Source organism: Quercus lobata, chromosome 7, assembly GCF_001633185.2.
Source record: "Quercus lobata isolate SW786 chromosome 7, ValleyOak3.0 Primary Assembly, whole genome shotgun sequence".
NCBI classification, from domain to species: Eukaryota; Viridiplantae; Streptophyta; class Magnoliopsida; order Fagales; family Fagaceae; genus Quercus; species Quercus lobata.
This window is the reverse complement of record NC_044910.1, coordinates 38,481,073-38,497,572: the sequence shown is the minus strand read 5'-3', so window position 1 is coordinate 38,497,572 and position 16,500 is coordinate 38,481,073.

Here is a 16,500-nt window from a genome sequence, read left to right as displayed (position 1 = left end):
AAATGGCCAAGACCATTACACTCATCCCCTAACGTCCGTGATAAGAACAAGTACTGCCGATTCCACAAAAATCACGGCCACAACACAGAAGATTGTAGGGACATAAAGGAGCAAATAGAGGAGTTGATACGGAAAGGGAAATTATAGAAATATGTGAAGAAGGGAGAATATAGTAAGTTCAGGGACGGTAATAAGAACCAGCATAGGTCTTCTTCCCGGGATGACGACCGCCCGTCCCAACCTTCGCAGGATGTGATCGGGGAGATAAAGACGATTACAGGAGGGCCATTCTTAGGAGGATCATTTAAATCCCTTAAGAAAGCATACCAGAGGTAGGTAAATAGTGTCCACACGATACCTCTGTCTAAGCAACAACGAACAGACTGGGACATGTCCTTCAATGAAGGGGACGCCAGGGGAGTGAAGCAGCCCCACAATGATCCTTTGGTCATAATGCTGAATATAGAGGGATTCAATACCAAGAAGATCCTCGTGGACAACGGTAGCTCTGTAGACATCATCTACCTCCGTGCCTTCCAACAGCTGAAGCTAGATCCAAGAAGACTGCGCCCATTTGACTCTCCCCTCGTCAGCTTCAGCGGAGACAGGGTATACCCTAGGGGCATAGTGACGTTGACAGTGACAGTAGGGACCTACCCGGTGTAGTTGACCCGTCAGTTAGACTTCCTAGTGGTGGACTGTCCCTCATCCTACAATGTCATCATTGGGAGGCCCACGCTCAACAAATGGAAAGCGGCCACGTCCACCTACTGTTTGAAGGTGAAATTCCCAACAGATAATGGTGTCGGCGAAGTAAAAGGAGATCAAGTCCTGGCCAGAGAATGTTATCATGCCGTCCTGGCTGCAAAGGAGAACCACACGTGGATGATTGAAGAGAAGGAAGAAGACAAAATGGAAGCCCTGAAAACAGTGGAATTGGCTGAAGGAGAAGTGAATAAGACGACGAAGATAGGGAAGACGCTAAGCCCGGAGATGAGAACAAGACTCATCCAATTCCTTAAAGAAAATCTAGATGTCTTCGCATGGAGCCACGAGGACATGCCAGGCATAGTTCCAGAAGTCATCTAGCATAAGTTGAATCTGAACCTGAAGTGGAAACCCGTCCAGCAAAGACGAAGAGTCTTCGCCCCAGAACGAGATCAAGCAGTAGCAGATGAAGTTACCAAACTCTTGACGGCAGGGTTCATCCGAGAAGTGTACTATCCTGAATGGCTCGCAAATGTCGTCCTAGTGAAGAAAGCAAATGGAAAATGGAGGATGTGTGTAGACTTCACAGACCTGAACAAGGCATGCCCGAAGGACAGCTTCCCTCTATCGAGAATAGACCAGCTCGTGGACTCTACAGCCGGGCACAAGTTATTGACATTTATGGATGTTTTCTCGGGATATAACCAGATAATGATGGCTAAGGAAGACCAGGAGAAGATTGCTTTCATCACGAGTCAAGGACTCTATTGTTACAAGGTAATGCCTTTTGGATTAAAGAATGTTGGAGCTACGTATCAGAGGCTGGTAAACAAAATGTTCAATCAACAGATTGGCAGGAACATGGAAGTATACGTGGACGATATGCTCGTCAAGAGTAAGGAAGAGCTCACACATCTGGACGACCTGAAGGAGACGTTTGCCACCCTTAAAAAATACCAGATGAGGCTGAATCCTAGTAAGTGTGTTTTTGGGGTAGTTTCAGGGAAATTCCTGGGATTCATGGTGTCCCAAAGAGGAATAGAAGCAAACTCAAAGAAAGTGCAAGCCATAATCAACATGGCATCGTCCAGAACCGTCAAGGAAGTCCAGAAGCTCACAGGAAGGATAGCAGCTTTAAACAAGTTCGTCTCCAGAGCTACGGACAAGTGCCTACCCTTTTTCAAGACCTTGAAGCAGGCTTTCGCCACTGACGAATGTGAAGCAACGTTCCAAGAACTAAAGCGTTACCTGAGTAGTCCACCCCTCTTAAGCCTGTCCAAAGAAGGGGAAGATTTATACTTATACCTGGCAGTGTCAGCTTCAGCAGTGAGTACGGCCTTGATTAGAGAAGAAGGTAAGAAGCAGCTCTCAGTTTACCACGTCAGCCAAGCCTTCCAAGGGGCTGAGTCTAGGTATCCGCGAATTGAAAAAATCGCGTTTGCATTAATAGTAGCCTCGCGCAAGCTAAGGCAATACTTCCAGGCAAATCCCATCCTTGTGATGACGGACCAACCGATCAAGAAATCGATGAACAAACCTGAGGCAGCCGGAAGAATGGTCCAGTGGGCGATTGAACTTAGCCAATTTGACATTAAGTACCATCCCAGAACAGTAATCAAGGCACAAGCTTTGGCGGACTTCGTTGCAGAGTTCACCTTTCTGGATTAAGACAACCTCACTGACGAAGATTAGCGATGAACGATACAAACTGATGGTTCGTTAGCCTAAAGGAGAGAGGGAGTAGGGGTCGTCATAACCACCCCCGATAGAGAGATGCTTAAGTATGGAGTCCAACTGAAATTTTCGGCTACCAACAACGAAGCTGAATATGAAGGGATACTGACGGGATTGAGGCTTGGAAAGGAGCTTGGAGCTAAAAACCTGTTAGTCCAAAATGATTCAAAGCTAGTGATCGGGCAGATTAGGGGGGAGTACGAAGCAAAGGAAGAGAGGATGCAGAAATACCTCAGGTTGACGAGACATCTGACTCATGAGTTCGATACAGTGGAGTTCGTACAGATCCCAAGAAGTCAGAATATGGGGGCAGATGAAGTCTCGAAGCTAGCATCGTCAGAAAAAGGAGAGATTAGCATGGACTTGGCGATGAAAGTCCAAAAACACCCCAGCATTGAAGAGGTCCCAACGTTTGCCATCCAGAGCGCAAACAGCTGGATGACACCGATAATGTCTTTCCTCTAGGACGGGCACCTCCCTCAGAATACAGAAGAAGCTAAAAAGATCAAGAAGAGGGCGGCCAGGTTCACAATCCTCAATGACGCCTTATACAAGAGAGGCTTCTCCATGCCTTACTTGAAGTGTGTCGACGAAGAAGAAGCTAGATACATACTGGAAGAAATCCATAGAGGAGTTTGCGGCGACCACGCCAGCCCCAGGTCCCTGGTAAACAAGGTAATACGAACAGGTTATTTCTGGCCAACTATGCAGGCGGACGCTGTTGAAATCGTCAAGAAATGCGACAAGTGCCAGCAACACGGGAATGTACAACGGCTTCCAGCAGAGAGACTGACGACGATAGCCTCCCGTGGCCATTCGCACAATGGAGAATCGACATCGTTGGCCCACTACCCCAAGGTAAAGGTCAGGTGAAATTTCTACTAGTTGCTATTGATTACTTCACAAAATGGGTTGAGGCAGAGGCTCTAGCAACAATCACTGAGGCAAGAATTCGGAGCTTTGTGTGGAAGAATATAATCTGCAGGTTTGGGATTCCCTTGACGATTATATCAGATAACGGGAGGCAGTTTGACAGCCAAGGTTTTAGAGACTTCTGTTCAAACCTTGGAATTAGGAATCAGTTCTCGTCCCCAGGGCATCCCCAGGCAAATGGACAGACGGAAGTGACGAATCGAACGTTGCTCAAGATTATCAAAGCCAAGCTGGACGACGTGAAGGGTGCCTGGCCAGAAGAATTACCTAATGTCCTATGGGCTTACAGAACCACGGTGAGAACCCCAACATGAGAGACCCCCTTCAGGCTTACCTATGGCATTGAAGCAGTAATCCCGGTCGAAGTAGGAGTAATAAGCATCAGACGAGAGACGTTCAGCGAAGAGTGCAATGATGACGAATTGCGACTCAACCTGGACTGTCTGGATGAAGTAAGAGACAAAGTCTCCAGCAAGATGACAAAGTACCAGCTGAAGATGGCCGAATACTACAATAAGAGGGTTAAACTCAGACGACTGGACATTGGTGACCTCGTCTTGCGTAAGATCACCACAGCAACTAAAGACCCTACCCAAGGAAAGCTGGGTCCCACATGGGAAGGACCTTACCGAGTCGTTCACTACTCAAGACAAGGCAGTTACCACCTGAAAACTATGGACGGAATAAGACTCCCTTGACTATGGAACATTGAGCACTTAAAAAAGTACCACCAATAGATGTAACAAACGAATATATTCATTCTTGAAATATATAAAAGAATTATTCATCTAATATCTTTGTGTAAGCAGGTATACAATGACTAAGTAGCAAGATTCCGTCTTGACGGATGTAAGTTACTGACGATCCTTCAAACGGTTGTAGGCCACAGAATGGCTAAGTAACAAGATTCTGCCTTGACGGATGTAAGTTACTAGCGAAGCCACAAGCATGACGAAATCCCTTGAAAGGGTGTACGTCAAAAGGCCAAGTAACAAGATTCCGCCTTGACGGATGTAAGTTACTAATGAAGCCACAGGTATAACGAAATCTCCTGAAAAGGGTGTAAGGCAAAAGGCTAAGTAACAAGATTATGCCTTAACGGATGTAAGTTACTGATGAATTCATAAATCTAACCAAACCCCTTAAATGGGTATAAATCAAGCAACAAGACTCCGCCTTGACGGATGTAAGCCACTGACGCAGGCATAATCCTTTAATGGGCGCAAGTACCGACGAATCCAAGCAAAAAAAAAAAAAAAAAAAAAAAAAAGAAGAAGAAGAAGAAGAAAGAAAAAGGGACAAGAACCTTGCAACAAATCAAAACAAAACTTAGGCCGTGCTCAAGCCCCTTTGAAGGATGGTGAGTTGCAGACTAAGCAGTAAATCAATGACGAATGGAAGGGAAAGATCGCAGCTAAAGGTCCATGCTAAAGTACAAGATATGGAAAAATGTAAAACAACTCAAACATTTGATGAACAAGTAAGCGTGTAGCAAATTAATTAAAAGCCCAAAAACCAAGGGCAATTACCATTATCGTTATACCCAAAAAAGACTCATAAACGTTGGGCCACAAACATTGTCTTCAAAACGGGATAACAAGTAATTGTTCTGAAATTAGATTTACAATAAAAAAAAAGGGCCCAAAACATGACGGGCATCCACAAAAATAAAATTTTTTTTCTAAGTAACCAGGTCAGGTATTAGCATTAGAATTTTCACCGGCCGGGGTGTCAGTAGCAGTCTCAGGGGCATCACCTTCTGGAACAGAGGATTGAGCAGCTTCGTCTGTCGCCATCTCTTTATCAACCTCCTCCAGGTCCAGACTCTCCATGTCGACCCCAGTAGGATGCTTGACCAGATATCTCCTGAGAAGCTCGAAGCCTTTGAAGTACCAACTAAAAAGTACTGTGTTGTACTCGTCAGTTGTCTGGAAGGCCTCAACTGATCTGGCAGCAATTGTTTTAAGTTTTTCCTTGGCAGAAAGGAGCTGCTCGTCCTTCTCCAGAGTCAATTTGCGCTCAACTCTGAGGTCGTCATCTAGGGTCTTGACCTTTGCCTTTAAAGAGGTAGTCTCGTCCATTGAAATGATCAAATTCTTCTTCAGCTCAGAATTCTCCCTCTCCAAGGCCTCCATCCTAGATGTTAAGGATGCCACTTTAGGCTCCTGAGTAAAATACTCAGAGGTGATGTGAAAACTCTCCCCCAACACCTGGAAAGAAGTTTTTAAGTCGTCAGTAAAAAAAAAAAAGAAAAAAAGAGGGAGGGTTTACACCATACCTGAACGAGCCTGTGGACGTGACCAGACGCAACCTCGTTAAGAGGCATGTCAGAGAGGGTCCTCCAGTCTGCTGCAGTCACGACCTCATGAGCCTTGTCCACTGCCAGTCTCTCGTCATCCCATATAGTGGACGACCGGGAATCAACCTTCTCCTTCTCCTTACCAGTCACGCGTGGCCTTTTGGAACCTGGGGTAGGGATCTCCTCTACCGACGTGGCTGGAGAAGCCGTCCTCGTCGTCTCAGTAACAAAAACTATGGGAGTGACGGAGCCAAGGGGAGTGACGGAAGGGCCCTTCTTGGTTACGCGCATTGCCTTTTTCCCTATGTTTGACAATGGCTCATCCTTCTTGGACCTCATCTTCGCGTACATATCCTTGTTGAACTTAGTCGTCATTTCTACAAGAGAAAAAAAACACTTAACAGAAAACCCAAAGTGTACATGAGAAGAGTCAACACTGACGACGACAATACTTACTTTTTTTCCCTTCAATACCGATGTTACGAAGAACGTAAGAGGACGGGTCAGGTCCAAGGTTGTAGAAGGCAAGGGTCCGGGGATCAACCAGATCGTCCCAACTTTCAATCATCTCTGCGTATCCTATCGCGGTTTCAATATGCTTCTTATGCCCGCTCTTAAGCTTAGGCCGTCTCTTAACTGTGCCAAATAGAAGATAAAGGAGTTAGTGATAATAAACATCAAAAGCGGCAAAACTGAAACGATGGGGAGAAATACTGACGCACCTAAAGTCGAGGTTTCCCACTGACGAAGCAACCTCGGGATATTGCCCTAATCCCTGCTGGATTGAGTCTCGAAATCATCCCCGGACACAGAAAAATTGCGATTTTTAATATCTAAAGGACGAAGGTAAACCCTTGACAATCCTTGTTCTTCTCTCCCAAGGGACTAACTTATAGTATCCATACTCCTTCGACTCTTTCAAACGGTATAGGTAGGTGAGTTCACCTACCTTAATCATGTCTCCGTTGGAAGCCAACCATATTTGCATACAGTTGACCACAATTCTCCACGAGTTGGGCATAAATTGCTGGGGAGCAATACCAAAATGGGCCAGGAGTTCCATCAGGAACGGGTGGACGGGGAGCCTAAGCTCGCAGGTGAAGGCCGACTCGTAAAAACATACCTCACCTGGAAAAAAGTGACAGGCCCTATCCTCGTCGTTAGGTCGATGAACACGAACCCGCTCTGGAAACTGAAACCTATCCTTGAATCTACTCACAGTGTTGGCATCCAAACCACCCACCTCCCCGAGGGCATAAAAAGCCCTAACCTCTCGAGGGACAGAGACGGCTGTATCTCCTTCCACTGGGTCGCCATTAGACGATAACCCAGTCTCGAGGTCGCTAGACCTAACCTCAAACATCACCTCTCTCCCTCTCACTAGACCCTCGAACCAACTAAGCGATTGGCGAAGCAAAGGCAGCAAGTCGCCCAAAACAACACTCAGACAATTGCCCTCAAAAACAAAATTCTCTAAATGTGGGAAAACACCTAAAGACCCTCCTAGGCGCGCAAAAAGAAAGGAAATTGATGGGCAAGCTATCCTAACCTCAGAACTATTAACCATGGAAATACAGAAAAAGGGGCAAAGGGAGACAACACAAGCTGAATCCCCAAGAAAATCAAAGACCAACAAAAGCAAAAGAAGAAAAGAAAAAGAGAATCAGAAGCTATATTACAGTAAGATAGAAGGAAAAGGTAAAAACATACCTCAACAAACGGCGAAGCACCAAGGCGCAGCACACTGGTTTTGAGAAGATTGGCAAAATGAAGGTTCGAAAAAATCGCTCAGAACAGTGTTTGGAAGTTTTTGTTTTGTTTTCTGAAAAGTAAAGGAAACTAGAAGAGGAGAAGTTTTAAATCAAGGCTCAAAAACGATTGAAAAACCAGCGGGAAGCCTAATAGTCCCACAAAACAGAGCATTAACCCCACCAAACAAAAGCGCCACGTGGCCGCTTCCTATGAAGAGCCGCCACTACGCATTTAATGCGGCACGAAGTCCCAAAAAGAGTAGCCTACAGGTCTAAAAAAAAAAAAAAAAACTCTTCACCTTCCATGATTGTCATGACATGTCAAGACGACCACGATATCCGGAGGCAGCTGATGGGATTGACGAAATCAACTACAGACGAACATAACGTTACAGATGAAATCACCCCCATGGATGAACTGAAAGAAATGCCTCCGTCACTGACGAAGGAATTAGGCCCATTCAATGCCACCAATAACACCTCAGACGGTTACAATAACAGCCATGCAGACCATTGAAAGCACATTAAGACCCCCATATTAAGTAGGAGGCATTACCGAGAAGGGCATTAACATCCCATTATTAACCACAACGGTCAGAATCCAAGGGAACCTATATATAAGGCTCCCACATCACCAACAAAAGGTACTTGAATATTTTTCTTCAGATATATTTCTCACTCTATGATATTGCATTATTATTCTTATTTACTTTGGCATTGGAGACTTTGTGGTAGGCACCACACCGGTGACCACTTTGAGGACACTATCACCCGGGCTAAAGGTCTGTTCCATCTGCTGTCTCTGACTGACGAATTTGCACTTCATCACTTCACATCATAATTTAGACAGATAATACTGATTCACTTGTATTGTATTCAGAGGCAGAAGTCATATGAGGACCTATCCTTATGGTCTTCTCTGCTGCTCCACACATCTAGTGATTAGCTGACTACTGAGCTTGATGAGAGTAATTCAAATCAGTTATATGATTCAAAATAAGTCTGTGATCAAAGATCAATTTATCTTGATTAGTTTTGTCTTAGATCAATTGAACTGTTCTCTTGACATGGCTTGCGATGCTATTCTTGTTTTATTGAAAATATAAATTACTGGGAAAAGGTGGTTCAAATATATGCTTTTGGACCCTATTTTTTAATTTCTTCATTGGAGACCGTTGGAGGTCACAAAACTTTCCTACATGATGTGGCTCACTTACTAGTCAATCCATTAGCGAGAGGCTGACATGACACTAGATCGCAACACACGGCATTTTTTCCTACAAATGCATTTCCATGTCGGCCTTCCGTTATATCACATTGACTGGTGAATTTGCTACATCAGAAAAAAGTTCTAACTGGGAAAATCTCATGATCTCAATTGGACTCTTGTCTAGCAATTGGATTTCATTGTTAAAAAAAAAATCAAAGAATTCAATTAAAAAAAAAAAAAAAAAAAACACAGCGACCAAATTGAACCCTCTAGAAGCTAGGGGATCCAAAAGTATATGTAACCCTTAAAAGATTATCAAGCCAAAAATATTCTAGAGTAGGTCAAGTCCAGCTCTTGTTTGTAAGAAGACCAGAAGTAATCTTTTATTTGGCTGCAATGTTGGTCTTAAGTCTTAAAAGGCCATTTAGCTTCTCCTCTCCTCTGAAGGTTACTTTCACTTGGGTGTGCACTGTGGACCACCATTAACCGGCATTAAGTGATAGACTTCCCTCTCAATTCAAAAACTCATACTTTAATCCATGCTTGCACTGCTATTTTTTATTGCCAGAACCCTTCAAGTAAAGTTTGTGAACACAAATAATATATGATACAGTAACAAACCAAAGGATGTATCCATAGTAGAACCCAAAAAATTGTGATTAAGGTTTGGTTGTTGTTATTGTGGTAACAAACCAAAAGGATGGAGACTTGTTTATATTCCCAAGGGGCTTGTTACTTCCAAGGAAATCTTGCTTCACATTGGCAAGGGACAGCAATTCTGCATTGTTTGTGCCAATTGCAGAACAGTGTCAACTGCCACAATGGTTTTCAGCTCTGATATCGGTGTAGCCATTCTGGGCACTTAATTATTCAAGAATGATGTAGCCACTGTCATGAAGATCAGTTGGTCTTGCATTAAGTATTTAACATTGGATCTGCTATCTTTTGCACCATTGAAGCAAAGCTAGAGTGGCTGTTTTTCAACCAATTTTAACACTGTTTTTGGATTAGATCAGTTGGTCTTGTAATAAGTGAAATTTACTGATTTGAGATTATTGATTTTTCTGCAAAGTTGCCCCAGGTTATGTATTGAAAATCATCATCTAATTGACATAGGGCATTTAAGTAATATGCATTTATCATGAATTTTGTCATTTATGTAATATGCATTCATCATGACTTTTGAGTAGTATTTGGAACTATAAGCAACCTACTCTATTCAGGTTCCTTCTCAAAAAAAAAAAAAAAATCTATTCAGGTCCAACTTTTGAGCTACAGTTCTCATATTTTATTAAAGATTATTTTGCTGAATGTGGTATGAGCTTGGTGTACCCTTTTTGTCCTTATGGGTATTATAATACAAGGAATAATTGAGGAACCAAACTAGTTCAATGTCTCTTCCATACTTTTTGCTGATGAGTAGGGGAAGCTGGGTTCTAATTCACTAAATATTAAAAAAAGATACCTTTGTTTGAGCATGTTTAAGTTGGTTTTGTTTGGTATGCTTCTTTGTTAGTGAATTCCTATTCCAACACCTCTTCCTCCCCTTTCACCCCCCCCCCCCCCCACCTCCCCAAATTTTCTTTCTTCTTTCCTCTCCCTTTTAGTTTGGTGTTACTGTTTTGTTTTTGGTTAAATCTCTCTCTCAAATCTATTTAGAATAAATTTCTTGACCTTTTGGTTAAGATCAAGTGTGGAATTTGGGCCAAAATGGGCATTTGTCCCTTTCGCCCAAAAGATGTAGCAAAATACCCCTGTTTTGAAACTTGATTTTTAGAAAATCGAGTTTCAAAGAAAAACTCGATTTGACGAAAATTGAGTAATATGAGAAATTTTACATGGAACTCGAGTTCCATGTTTTTTTTTTTTTAAGTTTGATTTCACATAACTCGATTTTCTAAAAATCGAGTTTAAAACATGGGCATTTTGCTAGATAGTTTCAGAACATGGGCTTGCTGAAAAGTTTTGGTGAAAGGGGCAAATGCCCATTTTGGCCGTGGAATTTGTCCTTGTCAATTTTTTAGGGAAAAAAAATGTAGATGTTGTTTCAAGTAACTTGAAATTATATATATATTGCAATTTGTACTTCTACTTTTGGTACATTTTTATTTTTAATAACAATTAGAAAATAAGAACGAACGATGCGATCCTTTATGGTAGAGCCACATAAATATAGGAAGAGTAGGAGTAGGACCATAAGATAAGAGTCAAGTGTCATATATAAGAGCTTTGCGAATCATAATGTCAATATATGGTAAATCTTGCTGTACATATTCTATGTAGTTTTTCAACTCAAATTAGAATGAAATCACCTTCGGATCAAATAAAGTAGTTAGTTATCAGTCATGAACCCCCTTGTGCTAGCAATGTGAAAGAACGTAACATGCATAGTAGTATGAAACAAAAGTGTTGACTGTAGCATTTTTGCTTGCAAAGTTTTATCACAACATTTTTCTTTTAGCATAAATGTATAATAGAAAATAACTTAATTGATTCTTGCTAATAAGGATGTGGCAAAAGTACAATTAAACGACATTATATATCAAACATCACACCCAAATTTCCACCATATAGAGGCAAAGTGTTTAAAGATATTCCATGAAATTGAGCAACAAAACCTGCATATGAACAGGACACAGACACTTCAACATTGATTTTATTATGTTAACATATATTATGTTATGGGCTTTAGGCCCAACTAGGTTACTTGTACAGCACATTTGTATTTGTACTACACTTTACTTGTACCGCACACATATGCCTCCTATATAAAGGCATTGATGTATATTCTTTGATTAGTGAAAGACAATATAATGATTCAGTATTTCTAACATGGTATCAAAGCCACTGCTCTGACCTTTTCTTAGCAGTCTTGTCTTTATTAGTGTGACTTCCTTTTCAACAATGCTTCCACCATCACAACAGCCGCTGCAGCCTCTTGCCGTTGAACCTCCAACGTCATCCAGCCGTCGTCCTTGGGTTCTGGACTTGCAGCCGCCGTCGTTAAGGAGTTTCACACTGCACAAACCATTGCCCTTTGCATTACCGCTGCAAATCTTGCTCCGATTACGTTTGTGAAGGTACCACTGAGATCGTCTTGCGCCGATCTACACACTCGTGGAAGCCTCGACGCCATCGGAGACTGCACGTGCCACCACGCGTAGTTCAAAGTTTCAGTTCCGCTGATCACGCGCCTCACGCGCCCTCACGCGCCTTAACCACTCTCGCTGACGTCAGCCCTCGTTGCGCCGTTGCTGATGTCACTTGCTTGCGTCAGCCGCTGACGTCATCTTTTGACTCTGGGGGTTGACTGTTGACTTTTCAGGTTTGACCGTTGACTTTGACCTGGCCGTTGGTCGTTGACTTTTCTCCAGGGTTGACTTTTGCGATCCAGGTTCTCCTTACTCAGTTTTTCGCGTAGATTTCATTTTTGCAGTTTGTTTTTGTATATTGTGTCTCTAAATGGATAAAAAGGATATTTTTGTTCCTCGCCCCATCAATACTGTATTGGAGGGGAATAAAAATTACTTATTTTGGTCTTAAGCTATGCGCAGTTTTCTTAAGGGTCGCATGCTTTGGCATTATTGTACTTGTGCAATCACTATTCCTGTCAAGGGAGCAAGTGAAGAAGATACTGCCTTTCTTGGTCGCATGATTGAATGGGATAGTCACAACCACATGATCCTCACATGGATTCGGAACACTTCCATTCCCTCCATTTCCAATCTGTTAGGCAGCTTTGATGATGCAAAATCTGCATGGGATATGTTGGCCAAAAGATACTCCACTACTCACGGATCCATGAAATATCAGTTAGTGGTTGAATTGCATCAACTCAGACAAGAACCAGGGCAATCCATCAATGATTATTATGATTAGCTTCGCTTCATTTGGGACCAAATTGACCTTTTTGATCCAACTTGGGCATGCTCAAAGGATGCTCAGCAATATGCTTCCATTAGAGATGAATTTCGCCTCTATGAATTCTTGATGTCACTTCACAAGGACTTTGAGCCCATTCGAGGTTAGCTTCTGAATCACAGTCCTGCTCCTTCTCTTGATACTGCTGTGAACGAGTTGGTTAGAGAAGAAGCTCGTCTTGCAACCCTTTAAGCCCAAAATAAACTCAATGTTTTGGCTATTACTCCTTCTGCTCCACTCATAGAGCAACCTCAGCAATCAGGTGATTCCTCTGGCTCTAGCAATCGTCACAAGCAGACCAACAAAAAGTTCTGCAACTATTGCAAGCGTCCTGGCCACACCATTGAGACTTGTTACCGTCGCAACAAATCTACTGCTACTGTTGTTAATACTGAGCCTACTCCGCCAATGGCTTTCATCTCAGCTGAGTCCCAGTCTTCTGGATCCACTATCAACCTCTCCCCTACTGAACTACAGGAGATCATAGCTCAGGTTGTTCGTATGGTTGGTAATGCATCTCTTTCCACTGCTCTATCTGTTCTACCTGGTAAGTCTCAAACTTGGCTTTTTGATTCTGACTGCTGTAATCACATGACACCTCACTCGTCCTTATTCTCCAAACTTGACCTTGCACCACATCCTCTAAATATTCATATAACTGATGGTTCCACCATGCATGGGAATAGTCTAGGTTTTGTTTCAACCTCCAACCTCTCTGTTCCTGGAGTCTTCCATGTACCTGACCTATCCTATAATTTGTGCTCTGTGGGACAATTAGCTGAACTAGGTTATCGCCTTATTTTTGACTATTCTGGGTGTATTGTGTAGGATCCGAGGACGGGGCAGGAGCTTGGGACCGGTCCTAGAGTTGGGCGTATGTTTCCCGTGGACAATCTTCATCTTCTACCTGTTGCTCTTGTTTCTGTTGCTGCTGCAGTTTCTTCCTTACCTTTTCTCGCACTTTGGCATTCTCGTCTTGGTTATGCACCATCTTCTCGGGTACAACAGTTAGCTTCTAAGGGTCTGTTGGGTTCTGTATTCAAAGACAATTTCGATTATACTTCATGTCAGTTAGGAAAATAGCCAGCTTTGCCTTTTAATAACAGTGAATCCATTTCTAATAGTATTTTTGAGTTAATTCATTCTGATGTTTGGGGACCTTCCCCTGTTGCTAGTATTGGTAGATCTCGATATTTTGTTATTTTTATTGATGATTATTCTCCTTATAGTTGGATATTTCCTATAAAATCTCGTTCTGAAATTTTACCAATATACAGTAACTTTGCAAAAATGGTTGAAACACAATTCTCCAAACGTATCAAAACTTTTCGATCTGATAATGCTCTTGAATATACTCAATATGCGTTTCAAGCTCTGTTACATTCCTATGACACTGTACATCATCTAACTTGCCTAGGTACCTCTCAGCAAAATGGTCAAGTCGAAAGAAAACTTCGTCATATTCTTGACACTGTTCGTACTCTTCTTCTTTCTGCCAAAGTTCTTGCCCCATTTTGGGGTGAAGCTGCTCTTCATGCTGTTCATGCGATTAATCGCATTCCAAGCACTATCATCCATAATCAGACTTCGTATGAGTGTCTCTTTGGGTTACCCCCTGACTATCATTACCTTCGCTCCTTTGGATCTGCTTGTTTCGTTCTTCTTCAGTTTAATGAGCACAACAAACTTGAGCCTCGATCTAGACTTTGTTGTTTCCTTAGTTATGGCGAAACTCAAAAAGGGTATAGGTGTTATGATCCTGTCTCTCATCGTCTTCGTGTTTCTCGTAATATTGTCTTTTGGGAACACCGATTGTTTGTTGAACTCTCTCACTTTCGTTCTTCCTTAACTAACTCCTCTGTTTTAGAAATCTTTCCAAATGAGTCTCTTGTTCCTTCTACAAATACTTTTGATCCTCCTTTGGACTTCTCTTCAGATATTTTTGATGCTTCTCCTAGACAGGTTGAAGATGAACAAGTTGATGACGAGCTACCCCACCTTGAGCCTGGGTCCCCTGCTCTTGCTCTGCCTGAAGATCCTCCACAAGACATTCCACCTCGCCACTCAACCCGGGTAAGATCCATTCCTACACATTTACTTGACTATCATTATTATACTGTCCTTGCTACACTTCACGAGCCTCAAACCTATCGTGAGGCCTCTACTGACCCTTTATGGTAGATTGCAATGAAAGAGGAACTTGATGTATTAACCAAAAACCATACTTGGGATCTGGTTACTCTCCCACCTGGACAGTCTGTGGTTGGTTGTAAGTGGATCTATAAGATCAAGACTTGCTCTGATGGGTCCGTTGAGTGCTACAAGGCTCGTCTTGTTGCAAAAGGTTTTACACAAGAGTATGGGATTGATTATGAAGAGACCTTTGCTTTAGTTGCTCGTATCTCATCTGTTTGTACCCTCTTAGCTGTTGCTGCTGCTAGTAAATGGAGTCTTTTTCAGATGAATGTTAAAAATGCTTTCCTTAATAGGGATCTGAGTGAAGAAGTCTATATGCAACCTCCTCCTAGTCTCTTTGTTGAATCAAACAAGATTTGTCATCTTTAACATGCACTTTATGGTCTTAAACAAGCCCCACGAGCTTGGTTTGCCAAGTTCAGCTCCACTATCTTTCACTTGGGTTACACTGCTAGTCCGTATGATTCTGTTTTATTTCTTCGTTGTACTGATAAAGGCACCATTTTGCTTCTTCTATATGTGGATGATATGATCATAACTGGAGATGACCTCAGTGGCATTCAAGAACTCAAGGATTTTCTCAGTCAGCAGTTTGAGATGAAAGATCTTGAACATCTCAGCTATTTCTTGGGTCTTGAAATTACTAATTTCACAGATGGTCTTTATATTACTTAAACCAAGTATGCTTCTGACCTTTTGTCTCGAGTTGGACTCACTGACAGCAAGACTGTTGACACTCCAGTTGAACTTAATGCACATCTGACACCCTCGAGGGGGGGGGGGGAACCATTGTCTAATCCTTCTCTTTACAGACGATTGGTTGGCAGCCTAGTTTATCTCACAGTTACTCGTCCAGACATCTCCTATGCTGTTCATCAGGTGAGCCAGTATCTGTCTGCTCCACGATCAACTCATTATGCTTCTGTTCTGCGCATTCTTCGATACCTGAAGGGCACCCTCTTCCATGGTCTTTTCTACTCAGCTCAGTCTCCTCTTGTACTCCGTGCATTCTCTGATGCTGATTGGGCAGGAGATCCCACTGATCGCAGGTCCACTACAGGTTATTGCTTTCTCATTGGTTCTTCTTTGATTTCTTGGCGAAGTAGAAAACATACTTTTGTGGCCCGCTCTAATACTGAAGTAGAATATCGTGCCCTTGCTGATACCACATCTGAATTCCTTTGGCTACGATGGCTTCTTAAGGATTTGGGTGTGTCCACCTCCTTTGCTACTCCCCTTTATTGTGACAACCAGAGTGCCATTCATATTACTCACAATGATGTCTTCCATGAACGAACTAAACACATCGAGATTGATTGTCATTTTATTCGTTATCATCTTGTCCATGGTGCCCTTAAGCTTTTCTCCGTCTCCTCCAAAGATCAACTTGCAGATATCTTCACCAAGGAACGCATTCGTGATTTGGTTGGCAACCTCAAGTTGGTCTCACATGCACCTTGAGTTTGAGGGGGGCTGTTAACGTATATTATGTTATGGGCTTTAGGCCCAACTAGGTTACTTGTATAGCACATTTGTACTTGTACTACACTTTACTTGTACCGCACACATATGTCTCCTATATAAAGACACTGATGTATATTCTTTGATTAGTGAAATACAATATAATGATTCAGTATTTCTAACATATTACATATGTGGTCTTTGGGCAAAGTGTGCGTTTGGGTTAGGATTAAAAATTAAAATTATTTCACTATTCAACTTATTTTTGCTACTATTTATAGGTCCCA